Source organism: Bicyclus anynana, chromosome 3, assembly GCF_947172395.1.
Source record: "Bicyclus anynana chromosome 3, ilBicAnyn1.1, whole genome shotgun sequence".
Classification (NCBI taxonomy): domain Eukaryota; kingdom Metazoa; phylum Arthropoda; class Insecta; order Lepidoptera; family Nymphalidae; genus Bicyclus; species Bicyclus anynana.
Genome location: NC_069085.1, coordinates 12,691,704 through 12,708,471, shown reverse-complemented (window position 1 = coordinate 12,708,471; position 16,768 = coordinate 12,691,704).

Genomic DNA, 16,768 nt, shown 5'->3' with positions numbered 1-16,768 from the left:
ACGGAAAAGTTTTTACTACCGTCAATGCATCGCCGCTAAGTGAGGACACCAAATAATGAAATTTCTCAGTATTATTAAGAAATGTGGAATTGTGAATTAATGCATTAAAAGTGTCTAAATATTCAGGAAAACGCTTAAGATCACCAGCAAAGTTAGGTAGCTGTATTTTGGGTAATCGTACATTTGAAAATCCGCTACATTGTGAATGAGAAACAGGTGACTCACTACTGTTTAAGCTACGATAAATCGCTATAATCTTATAATAAATCTCATCGAAACGCTCTTGAAGCTCACAATCATCGCTATCTGAGTCGTCTAAAATTTCTAAAATCATAAAATGTGCGCTTTCGAAATCAGACGAAATTTTTTTTATATCCTGGTGGTAGGAATAAAAAATGTCTTTTTGAGATGGATCGCTAGTCGCCGCGAGACCGATCTCCAATGTTTTACATATCCGCTTATAAGCAATCGTTCGTTGTCTGCGTAAAGATGGCAAGTCCTGGGATGTGTATCCGATATCGACAGACCTTGAACGCGATTTCTTTGAGGTGCTTCCCTTCCGAGCTGAATGTTTTGTTAAAAGAGACATTTTTGTACGTTGGATTGTGTTATGATTTTAAATCAAGCTACAATTTATATCTAATTCGGATATAAAACAAAATAATATTAAATATGCTCGCAAAGGGTGTTTGTGTTTGTTAGTGTTTGCATTCAAATGAACAGTACACCACACAAGTTTTGCTTCATTTGTATGAACAATGTAATTGATTTAGGGACAAACCTTGTGGTGAACTGTACTTACCAGAATAACTGAGACACGTATATAACCGCTATGTTATACACCGTAAAGTTGAATTTCGGCCTATTTAGTGATGAACGATGACGGTATAGACAGGCGGTTCACTACATTCAACTTACCCGATGTTTTTAGTAAAATACCGAATTAATTTCGGCTAAATACCTATGGCGCGTTACCGTGAATTATTATTACGTAAAGTGACTATTATGTTGAAGTTATGTGCCAATTATCGACTAATTACATCAAGATACTGAAAGGTTGATAAAATTAATTATGAATTTTCTTATTGTGACGATTCTGTTTTAGCTTTATGTGAAATAAATCCCTGTTCGATTGCGTTAATTTATGTAGGTACCATCGACGTTTATAGAAACTGAATGGAACAATGTGAGAACAAAATTAATTTGGTTAAACGTAAGTTCCGCGGATACGCTTAGCAGAAAATACCATACACAAACTTTGATAGTGGAGGTCCCGGGTTTCGGCACCATAAAATGTAGCAACTCGCATTAGATGGCCTGCTACTACATTGGGAAAATTCAAACTCCGCCTTGGGTGTTTGACGATATCGATGTTTTGCTGAGTTCTGTACAACAACAATTATACTGCACGTACGTACCTTTAATTGTGATGTACTCGTTGACTTCCACTACGCGTAGGGACAGGGAAATTTCGTAGTATAATTTGTAGTCTCGGTGATTGATGGTGATTTTCAAAGTTCAAAAAGGTCCACGCGACGCGGTCGATCCTTTTCGGCGGTTGATTTCGTTGACAGTATCTGTCACTGCGTTGAGTACCGTTCTTTCAAAAAACTTGAATACGACGCGCATGACAGCTGATTTAAGCTGCGTGTTGCCATTGTACCAAATCAGTGCCAACATCGATCATCGAATTGAGCGGAGATTGAATTTATTCTGACGTAACGAAACACATGTTTTAAAATGAACCTAGGATAACCGCAACTTCAGGCACCTTCGAAATAAGGCTCTGATAGTTAAATAATTAGGTAGTTAAATAATTACTATTTAAAATAATAAAACTACTTGCAGCCAATGGTTAAATTATATAAAAAGCTTATTCTAAATTTCCAAATCGTTTGAAAATAGTCATCCAGACATTCTCTTTGGTACAAAGACGAGACATAGACAAAGAGTTTTGTGTAGTTTCAACTTTAAACGCATTAATGGGTTACGGTAGTCATTTACAAAAGTAGACATTAGACTGTTATAATAACTTTGTTATTATTTCCATTACGTAATACTGTCACGACCGAGATGATGCAGGTATTGAGAATTGTATTATAGGTGCTTGGGGTTGGGGTTCGGTATAATTATCACAATACTACTGAGACCCACTTGCGTCGTGCACACACTCCCAGATACGATTCAAGATTCTGAAGGCACGTGCATCTATATACTACGAGTTTGTTTTCTGATCGCGTCAACTGTTTGTCATAGAATAAAAATAAATGAAAATTTGAGAAAAATCATAGTAATGCTCATTATTCAGTGTGAAGAATAATTTGGAGATCACACTTCTCATTGACCTCTTGAATATATAATAATTAAATATCTATAGAATTAGAAGAATTTACATATCTACCTATACCTCTGACGGTTTCTGTGTAACATCGTACCGAAACGCAAAATCGCTTGGCGGTACGTCTTTGCCGGTAGGTAGACCGGTAACTAGCCACGGCCGATGCCTACCTGGCCAGACCTGAGGAAATTTGGAAAACATTATATCCTAAACTGACTACAGCTGGAAATCGAACCCAGGACCTCACCGATGAGAACCAATTGCTCCAGAGTAATCGTCAACCTGTAAAAAGAGAATTTCAATATAATAATAATAAAAATATTAATCTTTTGTACCTAAAATCCAGCCGTAAATACACCCGATATTATGAAACTATGACGTAAGATAGCGCTAATCGTCTAACGTCTCGACTTGGTAGTTTTTATTGATAGTGTGTTAGGTTTTTGTGTATGTTTGATGTTCATGTTGCGTTGCAGGAATTATAAAGAGAATGACTTCGCAATTAATGAACGAATTGACATCAAATCTGCAGGCAGTTCTTCTGTGGTAATGTTTCTGTTTTATTAAGGCTTACGTCATTGATTAGATATTATCTATATGTGATTCGAGTTCTTATTTAAAATAAAATTTCATTATGGATATTGATGTAGTTACCATGTATATTTAATGATTTATAATGAGATATTGGGAGCCTTTAAAAAATATCCAATCTCTTAGTAGCAACACTATAAAATACTACTTCAAATAACACAAATTGTAGCTACGATTTGAAATTTTAATATTTATCGATGATCCGTGATAGCCCAGTGGATATGACCACTGCCTTCGATTCCGAAGGGTATGGGTTCGAATCCGGTCCGAGGTATGCAACTCCAACTTTTCATTTGTGTGCATTTTAAGAAATTAATTACCACGTGTCTTAAACGGTAAAGGAAAACATCGTGAGAAAACCTGCATACCAGAGAATTTGCTAAATTATCTGCGTGTGTGAATTCTACCAATTCGCATTGGGCCAGCGTGGTGGACTATTGACCTAACCCATCTCATTCGACCCATATTCAACCCATATTCGAGCTCAGCAGTGAGCCGAATATGGGTTGATAACGACGACTATTTATTGAAAATTCTTAGTAGTTATAAGCGTTTTGGTAAATTTACATGATCTTTTGCTTAGGTTGGTCGCAAACATTTTTTTAAAAGACTAAAAAGAAATAGAGATTGAGTTTGATTTGATGGAATACACTGCATTGTATACCATGGACTAACATACTAACTTATGACTTCCTCAGTCCCTGTATGGGTTGGTCTAGTCTAGTTTACTAGGAGGACATATAACACGACTAAAGTAAGTTTAAGAAACTAAGGAAATCATAAGTTAATCTGTTATATTAACTTATGATTTCCTTAGTCTCTGTATGAGTTCGTCTAGTCTAGTCTACTAGGAGGACATATAACGCGACTAAAGTAAGTTTAGACTTGTTTATGTTTCATTATAATCTAAAAGATAAACTTTTCATACCTTAACTAGATTGTGTTTATTGACAGTTTGTTTATAAGGCGGGTGGACAGGATTTGGGCGGACGAAGCCGGAATATAAAGTGGCGTGGAACAAATTCTAACATAACTTGACTATGCTATAATGTACACCAAATTCTATGTCCATTAAACATAAATAAAGCAAATATATATTTAAAAGAGAAAATATAACATGTTTTAATGGATAAGTATTTGTATGTGTGCTCTTTGTATATTTATTGAAAAAATCTGTACAGCGTACATTGTACCTACAATGCAAAATCAATTCAACTCATCCACCTACATTTGTTTGTCCATCTTTCACGGCAAAAGGGAGCGACGAATTGACGTTTCTACGTAACCCCCACTTCCCTAAAATGGGGGGTGGAAGTTTGTATGGAGTATTCGGCAATTCGGAAGGTAGAAAGCTAAAAATTGGTATGTAGACTATTTGTAACTAAAACAAAAACCGTGCATAATATTTTTTTTGAAAATCCGCCAACCCTTTCAAAGAGGGAGTGAAGTTTTATATGGCACTTTTCGCAGTTTTAAGGTATGAAGCTAAAAATCAATACACAGAGGTAGAGTAGAGGTAGGAGTAGGGTAGGGGAAACATAAGGGTAGGGTAAGGGTAGAGTTAGAGTAGGGTAGGGGTAGGGTAGAAGTATGGTAGGGGTTACTTAAGGGTAGGGTAAGTGTAGGGTTGGAGTAGAGTAGCGTTGAGAAAGGTATAGAAGAAGCGCACATTAGTCAAAGCAAAGCTTGACCGGGTCCGCTTGTCAAATAATAAAGAATATTCTATACTTTTACTTAGTGCACTATGTAAACTATACCAATATAACAGTACTATTATGCTTACCAGTTTAATTTGTAAATTAGATAATGTTACAATACATTTTTTTTTTAATATTTTAAATTGAAATCCGGCAAAGCTGGTTAAAAATATTATCGCACAACCTAACTATTAATACTGTGCAGAAGTTTTTGTAATTAATTACCTTAGAGTTTTATGGTGTCCGTTAACAAAAGCAATTTTTTTTGAAAGTAGGTACATTATGATACAAAATATAAAAATACGTGATGCTACTCCCAACTTTGTGCACTTGTGTTTTAAAGTAAAACTATTGTGAACTGCGGCTAGCGTCATCACAGAGAGTTCCCAAATTGGAGAAACTTCTGAATTTTTTATGCCAGTTACGAAACACGAAATGTCGTTGGTTATAAAAGATTTATGTTCTAGTCGTTTATTCTGCACCTTTTCTCTTATAAATTATGCTATCCTGTATCGTCCTTGTTTGTTAAATAATCACGCACAAAATACAGTTACTTTCATATGTTGGAATACATAACGTGGGCATGATTTGTATAGTTATTAGGATAAGTTAGCTTAAGTTCCCTATTGTATTCTTTCTCAATAAAAAAAAAAAACTAAAAAAAAAAATACATAACTATTATTTGATATTGACTATTGGTACCTATTCCTACTAAGTACTACTTGTGATACAGGAGTGATAGCCCAGTGGATATGACCTCTGCCTCCGATTCCGGAGGGTGTGGGTTCGAATCCGGTCCGGGGTATGCACTTCCAACTTTTTAGTTGTGTGCATTTTAAGAAATTAAATATCACGTGTCTCAAACGGTGAAGGAAAACATCGTGAGGAAACCTGCATACCAGTGAATTTTCTTAATTTTCTGCGTGTGTGAAGTCTGCCATTCCGCATTGGGCCAGCGTGGTGAACTATTGGCCTAACCCATCTCATTCTGAGAGGAGACTCGAGCTCAGCAGTGAGCCGAATATGGGTTAATAACGACGACTACTTGTGATTCTTTCATGTACAATCTTCTGTATTATAATGGAAGGGTTATTTACTAGCACGCTTCATATTCGATTTAACTAGTATTTCCCAATTTACATCAATGAAATTGCTATGGTACTTTGTCATGTCAATGCACCATGAATTGCCTGCATTACACCTATCTTTCATATTCACATTTGATTGTACTGATAAAAGTCACGATAATACAAAATAGTGTATCAAAATTTACAAAGCACAAAGTAGGCATTGTCAAAATGCCTATTGTAAGTAGTTTTGGTACGACAATTGAGTAGTAAAGTAGTGAAAATTATCTAAACTAGAAAAATATTTTTTTTTCAGCCTGGCGCGAAAATGCAGCCAGTATTCTTGCCACCATTGGACGTGGGCATGATTTGTATAGTTATTAGTATAAGTTAGCTTAATTTCCTTATTGTATTCTTTCTACGATGTATTTCATAATATCTAGGATTACTAATCAGCAACAACAAAAATGTTAAAGTTATATATATATTTTTTTTTTATTCTATACAAGTTAGCCCTTGACTACAATCTCACCTGATGGTAAGTGATGATGCAGTCTAAGATGGAAGCGGGCTAACTTGTTAGGAGGAGGATGAAAATCCACACCCCTTTCGGTTTCTACACGGCATCATACCGGAACGCTAAATCGCTTGGCGGTACGTCTTTGCCGGTAGGGTGGTAACTAGCCACGGCCGAAGCCTCCCGCCGGGGATCGAACCCAGGACCTCCGTTTTGTAAATCCACCGCGCATACTACTGCGCCACGGAGGCCGCCACATCATCATAAACCTCATCATTGCTCACTTGAATTTAATTGAAAACTATAGCACAATTGAAATGTTAACGAATTTACAAATAACTGATATCAAGAAAAAAATGATACATTTAATATACAAATCAATTTAAGGTTTTGAAAAACTACATGTGCGTGACTCGACAGGCGCCGCGAGGTCGCCTTGGCTTACAATTGTGTAGGTGCTCCTAGACGCGCCGACCACTTAACCTCGACCTCCCGCAACTTTACTGTCTTCCTTTATCAGATAATCATAAACAAGAACGGAGGGTCAACGTCAACTGGTGAGTGCCTACGTGGCTAATTCGAGTAGAGCACGCGTATGGAAATTACAGTGGAATCAATCACGAACCACCCAAATATGCCTCACAGACAGAACAAACAATGTCTGCTTTACTTAATGGTTTTTCTATAAAGATGCTATCGAATTTTATATTAGTATCATAAACATAAAAATAGGACAACCTATTTCGCTTAAAACAGCGGACATAGTGTCTTTGTTAAAATATTATCATTGGCGGTTGGGTGTGGAAAATAAGAATTTTATAGCTTAGTCAGATTGATGGAGACGAAAAACTGAAGACGGAATATCGTAAAAAATATAGCTGGTCTTCTAATGTTATGTCAATCAACCCATATTCGGCTCACTGCTGAGCTCGAGTCTCCTCTCAGAATGCAGGGTTAGGCCAATAGTCCATCACGCTGGCCCAATGCGGATTGGCAGACTTCACACACGCAGAGAATTATGAAAATGCAGGTTTCCTCACGTTGTTTTCCTTCACCGTTTGAGACACGTGATATTTAATTTCTTAAAATGCACACAACTCAAAAGTTGGAGGTGCATGCCCCGGACCGGATTCGAACCCACACCCTCCGGAATCGGAGGCAGAGGTCATATCCACTGAGCTATCACGATTCTGGTCTTCTAATACGTTTACCTAACTGTTACCAAGGATAATATGGGTAATTTATTTTAAAATTACTTACAATACACATATTGCCTTTTAGCTGTTATAGTAGGGGAGCCGAAGAGGAGATTTTTGCAGTTACTCGAGCGCGGCATATGAACATAAGAGACCTTGCACGTTGTTGAGTACCTCCACCAAATATAGGCTCACCAAGTATGTAACCTCAACAATATTCGTTAGCACGTCAGATAAGGATAAAGTTGATATTTAAAAGGTGTGCATTTCGAAAATCTAACGACTTGACTGTAACGTAATGGAATGGGAGGGTTTCAAAGTTAAACCCTTATATTTTATTATTCGAGCCACAAGCGCGGTTAATTTTTTCCTTTTTTTAAAGGAAATAATCTCAAAAATAATCGCTAATAATTACAATAAACCGAAATAAGCAAAATTGCCTTTAAAGTCAGCAGTTTTTTTCCCACCGTTGAAAGCGAAAAAAGTATACAACCATCATCTAATCTACTAACCTAATCGGTCCCTACGACCCGTTAGTAACTGCACATTTAGCATCCCAGGCTCCCCTACTATAATGTATTAAAAAGCGTAGTTATGTTATATGTTATTATACACACATTGTGTTATGGCTAACAAAATAAGTGATGAAACTACACATTATATTAATTTATCCAGACATAGAGAAAACAAACATTTTTTGGCTGGTGGGAGGCTTCGGCCGTGGTAGTTACCACCCTACCGGCAAAGACGTACCGCCAAGCGATTTAGCGTTCCGGTACGAAGCCGTGTAGAAACCGAAAGGGGTGTGGATTTTCATCCTCCTCCTAACAAGTTAGCCCGCTTCCATCTTAGACTGCATCGTCACTTACCATCAGGTGAAAAAAAATAGTGGGAAATGATCGGCTTTAGATTTAGAAGTCAGCGTCACTAGTTCACTGTGATAATCGGATGGGATACCTTTTGATCAAGGAAAAAAAAACTCTGTTTTCCAAGAATGTTCCTTGCGAGAAAACCCACGGGAAATCGTAAGTAAGATATAATTCCTCGGTAGCGTCATGAACATAATGTTCCATATTATGGTAATCTGTGCCGATATTGAACAAACATAAAATCAGATAATAAAATCCACATCAGGAAATTCAAAATCACTTACGTTTCAGGACACAGGCGGCAGGCGGTGATCCTAGTATCCCAATAAAAATGTAAATACTTCCAATAAAATTTTGCTTTGAAGTAGTATCGGTGGCGGTGGGCTTTGATCTCATCTGTTATAATCGAGGCTTTGTTGGACCAACGTGTGGGAGACACAATCATCGCAAATAGGTTTCTGATCCCTGATGGTTGGAGTTGGAGGTTTTTTACAAAATTTACTACTGTTTTGGTTTAAGTTTTGAATTAGAATCACTTAAAATTGATTAAACAAAGCTGTTAACTTTAGAAAGCAAAAGGTTTATTTAAATTTTTGTTTTTAATATTTTGCATTATTATAAATTAAAAATGACAATAGTGTACAAAAGTTTAATGTGTGATGATCAACAAAGACTTATTTTCTATACTTCGCGATAAACCGAAGAACCCAAGTAACAGCTTAAAACTAAAGCTGTGACCTTAGTCCGAGAAAAACCCTGTAGCCTGTTTTTTGTATGACCATTGTGATGATATTTAGAACTATTATTTACAATTATTCATACTCAGAGTCATATTATGCACTTAACAAACTTGCTCCTGAGCTTTTTTATTTCTACAAACCTGAATAAAAACAAAAAGTACAATATTCAAAGAGATTTTTAAAGGACGAACATTTTGTTTCATTTCCATCTCCGTTGGTTTAAATATTATGAGTGTGTTGTGGATGTGATCGATGTTTTTCTCCAACAAATATTTGTTTTGTTTACCAATGAATCAATGTCTTAAACATATCTCAAATTTGCATCTTATCAACTTATTCATAGAATAATAAACCGAAGATGTTCCGGGGGGCGGAAGAATTTCAATATGTATAATGTTATTCAGGATGATTCTTTGAGCTTGGGTCGGACACAGAGCATTTGAATAAACCGATATCACGGGAACCGAACAAAATATTGTCCGTAGGTTGCTGTTTAGCCGAGCCCCGGGAAATATTATGTTTTGCTTCCCAAAGACAGCAGACGCAGCATTATTAGATGCAAGACAATATACAATTTATCTAGTAAACTGTTCAAATACTACATACGGATTCTGTGCGAGATGCTTTTCGTATTAAGTTGGTTTTGAATGTAAAACAGTCAGCAGGTATATCTTACCTATCTCATTTCAATAGTCGCTTGTTAGGAAAACCAAAGTCGATATTTAAGTATTTATTACTTACAAAGTAATTTCCGGAATTATAAAACCGAATTAGGATTCCACGAAAATGCCGACTTGTCCAACTATGAGAAAGAATTGTATTATACACACTATTCTTAAACTTAACAGATTACTTTTTAGGAAAAAAAATAGCGGAAATCTGTTGCCTGTAAACAACGCTTCTTTCGGCCCACTATACCACTAAACCGATTTAAATTCTTCAGAATACTAAAGATATTTTATCCAATAGCTATTCCAATATTATCAGCGAGTAACACAGGTTATACTTTATCCCATGGGAAGGAGAACGATACGAGTAAAACTGTTGTGCATCCGTTAGTTAATGTTTATACGTAACATTTCGTAGAAACACAGTTAAAATTAGTACAGTAACGTTGAAGTAGCAATTATCGTACATCACATTTGCTTTGTTCCAGCCATCGTCTGTATTCATTATTCACAGTAAGTAATTAAGGCAGACTGCGTTATCAGGTATCGCGATTTGTCAGTACAGGGGGAGGTGTTAATCTCTGATTACGCGGACTCGGCAAATCCGTCGCGATGAGCGGCCTGCCGTTACATACTGTACTCGCACTTACGCTGATAGACCAAGAGCTGGTGACCTCTGTATCAGTTTTAGATGACTTTTATATTTGAGTGAGGATTGTGACACATCGTGATCAGTGGACAGAGGAACGATGCCATTTTGCAATAACTGTAACGCATGCAATTGAGGATGATCGACTTTAATTTCTCACTATACACAGCACAAACCACTGAGTGGAGCGGCAAAGTCCGGGAGGTGGCTGGCATCGATTGGATGCAAAAAGCCAAAGATACAGCAGGCGAGCGCTGCTTAAAAGAGATCTATGTACAGCAGTGGATGCAAAATGGCTGATTATGATGATGATGATGGTGACAGTACAATACAGTATTATACATATTATGCATTTGAAGCAAACGCATTGAGTGTTACATATTCAAATTTCTAATATATTTAGTACTCTTATATTATAAATACATAGCTTTATGAAAAATTTAGTTTCGTTGTTGTATTAATTTATTAAAAACATTGTATTAGTAAAAAATTCTTTGATACACCAAAATATATTACTCGTATTTTATAATTAATAAAAATAATAAATATGACACAAAATGTTTCCTGAATAATATAAATTAATAAAATCAAGCAATGTAAATGAACCCTTTCATGAACTGAGATTTTATGTTAGTAAAAATTACTATTGCATAATTAGCTAAGAAATGGTGATCACCGGCTCTTATTGTACAATGCCCTGCCAGATGAAAGATAAACATTTGACGTGCGGATAGAGTAAATCTGTATTCTTGTCACACGGACCGGGTTAATTCAATAGCTGATTGGATTTTGGGGCGCTGATCTCAAGGGCTATTTACACGTGACTGCGAATGTCTTCCATGTTCGAGACTTTTGTGGGCCGCCGACACTTTTACAGTTTGGGGTTTAGGGTAACAATCAACGCAACAAATTTGGGTAAATCGAGCTTTGATATATCACTATTTAGAGGCATATACTCGTACGAATAAAAGTGTAGCATCTGCCTATCATTTAATAATAATTTCGTTTGTCACAAGTGTTTTTTTACGCTGTTTATACCACAAACAAATATTTAAAAAAAATTGTCTATATGTTAGTCTGTTTGTCTGGTCTTATCTCTTGAATGGCTGTACCCATTTCATCACTTTCATTAGATGATAAAGGAGGCTATTGAGCAACATATACCTTGGTTACTGTTTATCCCCGGTTTTTAAATACATGGCTACCAAATTTGACACGGATGAAGTCCCGGACTTCCACTAGTCTAGTCTATTATAAGACTAGCGACTAAGACTAAGACTACTACTTTATATATATATGTTTATATATATAGGTATATACCTACCGGTAAAAATCTTATATCAGCTAAATACGTACTAAAAAGAAAAGCACCAAGGTTTACTCCAGCTCATAAGATCCCTTTACATTTTATTATTATAGGGGTACCCTATATAGGTCGCTATGACAATGTGGGGACGTACTCTTATTATAAAGCATCTTGTGTTGACACTGCGTTGTTGCGGTATTCTCTATTTATTGAGCTGATTTGTTTGCATCGCATCGCCTTTGAGTCGCCTCGGAGGGGAGGATTGTAATTGAGAGAGAGCTGCGTAACTGCTAAATTGTGCTCACTCCGGTGATTGTGGTTCGACTGAGCTTTATTACCTACAGCCTGTGTTCCCAGTGTTCACAGTGTTCCAATATTAGAGAACTGATCCGTTTGCGGGCACAAAGCCTAATAGAGGTGTTAATCCAAAAATGTACTCGAATTTTTGGTTAAAAATTACGATTGTATTCTAGTGTCTTTACAAATTACATAATTACGTACCAATCTTTGTCAATCAGAAGCTCAGATAATGAAAAACAAAGTTTTGTAGATTCATTCATTTGCAAAAAAAAAAAAAATCATTGATACAGTATGGCTAATTAAGAAATCTGTGGAATCTGATCTCTGATTTGATCAGATGATCTGTGAAGAAGTAACACAACTATCAGAAACGTTCTCTTTTTGGAAAAGTAGTTAATTGGTAGTACCGATTTGAAGTTGCTTTGTTGGTTTAGCGGTTATGAGACCCTAGAGCGGGTCACTCTACGAAATATCTAGCTTTTATTTTATCTGATAGCAATAGTTAGAGTCAAATATTTTACCCAAAGCCCAGGTACTTGAAGCTAGCCTGGTCTGGGTCACTCTATGATATATCTAGCTTTTCTTTCATCTGATAGCAATAGTTACAGAGTCAAATATTTTACCCAAAGCTCAGGTATTTGGAGCTAGCTTGGCCTGGGTCACTTTATGAAGTATCTAGCTTTCTTTCATCTGATAGCAATAGTTACAGAGTCAAATATTTTACCCAAAGCTCATGTATTTGGAGCTGGCTTGGCCTGGGTCACTTTATGAAGTATCTAGCTTTCTTTCATCTGATAGCAATAGTTACAGATTCAAATATTTTACCCAAAGTCAAGGTATTTGGAGCTGGCCTGGCCTGGGTCACTCTATGAAATATTTAGTTTTTCTTTTATCTGAGAGCAATAGTTACAGAATCAAATATTTTACCCAAAGCCCAGGTATTTGGAGCTGGCCTGGCCTGGGTCACTCTATAAAATATCTAGCTTTTCTTTTATCTGATAGCAATAGTTACAGAGTCATATATTTTACCCAAACCCAGATATTTGGAGCTGGCCTGGCCTGGGTCACTCTATAAAATATCTAGCTTTTCTTTTATCTGATAGCAATAGTTACAGAGTCATATATTTTACCCAAACCCAGATATTTGCAGCACAGCAGCTGGCCTGGCATGGGTCACTCTATGAAATATCAAGCTTTTCTTTCATCTGATAGCAATAGTTACAGAGTCATATGTTTTACCCAAACCCAGATATTTGCAGCTGGCCTGGCCTGGGTCACTCTATGAAATATCAAGCTTTTCTTTCATCTGATAGCAATAGTTACAGAGTCAAATATTTTACCCAAATTCCAAGTATTACGCTGATAATGATGATGATCAAATTAGACAGATGCCTGAACGATTTTGGTACATGAAATTCCAAGATTACTGATTTTGTGTCTTTCAGAAAAAAAAAGCTTCCTTGTTTAATTTAAAATCAAGTGGAATAAAAAATGTGAAATTGCTACACGATAAAAATTGTTGGAAAAACAAGTAGCTTCAGTTTAAAGTGGTAAGAGTAACTTTGAACTAATCTTGGAAATCACGGATGAATTTTAATATTTTCTAGTGTTCTCTGGAGCATCCTTCGCGGAAGACTTTTGCCATATTAAATATTAATCTGCTCCTGCTTCAAGAAATACTAGGGCAATTAACTGAGAGTTATTGTTCAAATTCCGCCTTTAATAGTTAACTAATGCACCTATTTCTTGGTGTTCTGGAACTATTTAGTTTAAGATTAATATTTATAACTCGAGGAAACTTTTCTTTAGGTACGAATAGATAGATCTATTACTTGAAATAAATTATTGTCTCACAGGGTGATTTAAGCACACACCGATTCGACTGAATGGAGTAAAATTCTTTCAGTAGTAGTAGAAGATCTATGTTATAGATAAAGCTCGTCTAGGGAAGAACTATTGCCATGACTCACGCTGACTCTCAGCCTGAAGTCAGCATAGCGTGCCTTAGATTAAAATTAGGCCCTGTATTAAAATTAGTTATCCCGAAATTAGTAGTCCCGAAATATTTATTTTTTATGATTTACTCCTCCGTTACTCTTTCACCACGAAGTATTGCATTATTATTTATTGCAAGTAAAAAACTTTGGTAATTTCTGCAGTTGTTTGTTTTTTTTTCCAGAAAGTAATATTGTAAATTGCTTTATTTTTTATTTTTTTGACGGCCTCCGTGGTGCAGTGGTATGCGCGGTGGATTTACAAGACGGAGGTCCTGGGTTCGATCCCCGGCTGGGCTGGTGGGAGGCTTCGGCCACGGCTAGTTACCACCCTACCGGCAAAGACGTACCGCCAAGCGATTTAGCGTTCCGGTACGATGCCGTGTAGAAACCGAAAGGGGTGTGGATTTTCATCCTCCTCCTAACAAGTTAGCCCGCTTCCATCTTAGATTGCATCATCACTTACCATCAGGTGAGATTGTAGTCAAGGGCTAACTTGTAAAGAATAAAAAAAAAATACTTTTTACAAATTTTTGTTTTTACACCTATGGAGCCCCCTGAATTCCGGAGGCCCCGTATTACTGATACGGCTGATACGGCGGTAGAGTTACGCCCCTGTCTGAAGTGTAAAGTTGCTTTATATTAACTGAGTGAAATTATAGTTAGGTAACTAACACCTGTGCCTTAGGCTAACAGCGATAGACATAGTCTGGCTCATTTGATGGAGCACAATTATAAATAAACTAGTGGCACTCTGGCGATGTTACCTGCAAAAAATATATATGTAATTTTTCCAGGCTAAAAAGTAGCCTATATGTGTTAATCCGGGCCATTTGCCTCAATTACAAATTTCAGCTAATTCGGTTTAGTAGTCACGACGTAAAAGAGTAGAGAGTAACATTCACACTATCATAATCATCAGTTATTCGCAAATCTTGGCAGTATCATGGACTTTTTAAATTTCAACCAAGTCGATTAAGTAGTTGCGGCGTTATAGAGTAACAAACATACAAATATACATGCAAACATTCGCTTTTATAATGTTAGTAAGATTGTTCTGCTGGCTTGCTCTTACATATTACTCCAATAGTTTTTATTATAATTTATTAGGTAATATTACTATGTATTGTGTGGTAACAAAGACCCCATCCACTTAATCATAAAACATTATCAAAATTTAGTGCTTAAAACATTTTAACAAAGTTTTATCATCGAAATACTGGTCACAGCACACACTGAGAAAAACCGTGGAAAAATACAAGTTTTATTTCGAAGGTATTTTGTAACACTTACCGTAAGGAAGGCAGGTATAAAGTCGAGTGAGCGAGTAACAAACTGGATACATTTCTCAGCTGTGTACTCACCTATCCAGTGACCTTGTGAAAGAATGGGCGGGCTGTTTTACTACTGACCCACTTTGTTAGTAAGACAGGTGAAGTTTAGGACGATCTATACAGAACAGTGTTATAAAGGTGGATTTGAAATCAAAAAAAAATCTAAATCAAAAATCATTTATTTCAAGTAGGCTCAGTTTGACAAGCACTTTAGACACGTCAGTCGACTATTTGTAAAGATTCTACCACCGGTTCGGAAGGCAGGTTCTGCTGAGAAGATACCGGCAAGAAACTCAACAGTTGCTCTTTTGAAAAAGTCATACAGTATTATAATTTACAATTGATAACAATTACTGTTTACATTTCTTATAGTTTTACTTCCTGTGTGAAGGTGGAAGCTGATTTAACGGGCTCCAAGCATCTTTATACTTGAGTTAAACGAACAAAGAGCTAGAACTAGAACAAGAATATGTTTTCTTGTTCTTACAGCGTAAATGAAAATTCTAGGACACGTCTTAAAGATGATGTCGTATTTAGATTTTCTCTAACGAAGTAAGTGTATATAAGTAAGCTCTAGTGCCACTTACATCAAGCTTTATAATAATAATCCATAGAATCATCGCGAGCACTTCTATTCTTTTCAGCCCCTGTAGCCAAGTGGCACGTCGATTCTCTTTCTACGATCGCAAACGCTTCGAAAACTAGAAAAATGTATGGGAATGGCAGATCTTGATCACGTGTCCTGTCGATAGCAAATGTGATTCCCATACATTTTTCTAGTTTTCGAAGCGTTAGCGATCGTAGAAAGTGAACCGACTTGCCACTTAACTACAGGGTTTGCTCCGATTTTGTTTACAATAATAGTATTTGAGGGAGTAAGGATAGAATGAGCATTCGCTTGTTTTACGTAAATATTCCTTAAGGCTTCAGCCCCATTACAACGATGTGGTCTCAGCCGCTGCATCATTTTGCATGTATTTTAAATGACATGCTGCATTATAGCGTTGCGTTGTTGTAGGCGACGTTTCAACGGATTGACGGACCAGAGACCAAGCAGGGTGAGGATGAGGGTGACGGACAGTGTTCCAACTCCCATGAAAAACGCATGTATTGTGGGTGTATATTATGCACACACCCAGTCTTTCAACAACACACGCAACGCAGGTATGTCATACATTGCGTTGATTCTTTGCGACGATGCAACGCAACGCACTAATGAGAATTGCCTTAAGAGTAAGTGATGTCACTTACTCTTAAGGCAATTCTTCAATTCAATTCAATTCAATTCAATTCTTAAGGCAATTCAATAAATTATATCAAAAATGGCAGGGCCGACAAACATGATGGGTCTCTTCGTTGTTGAGTTCGGTAACACAGAGTCACAGAGCTCTATTACTTTTATCGTCTGGGGAAGTACTACTACCAAGCAGCAATGTTGTGTTCTGGTCTAAGGAGTATGGTAGCCAGTGAAGTAACAACAATGGGAGGCGTGTTAAGCCTTA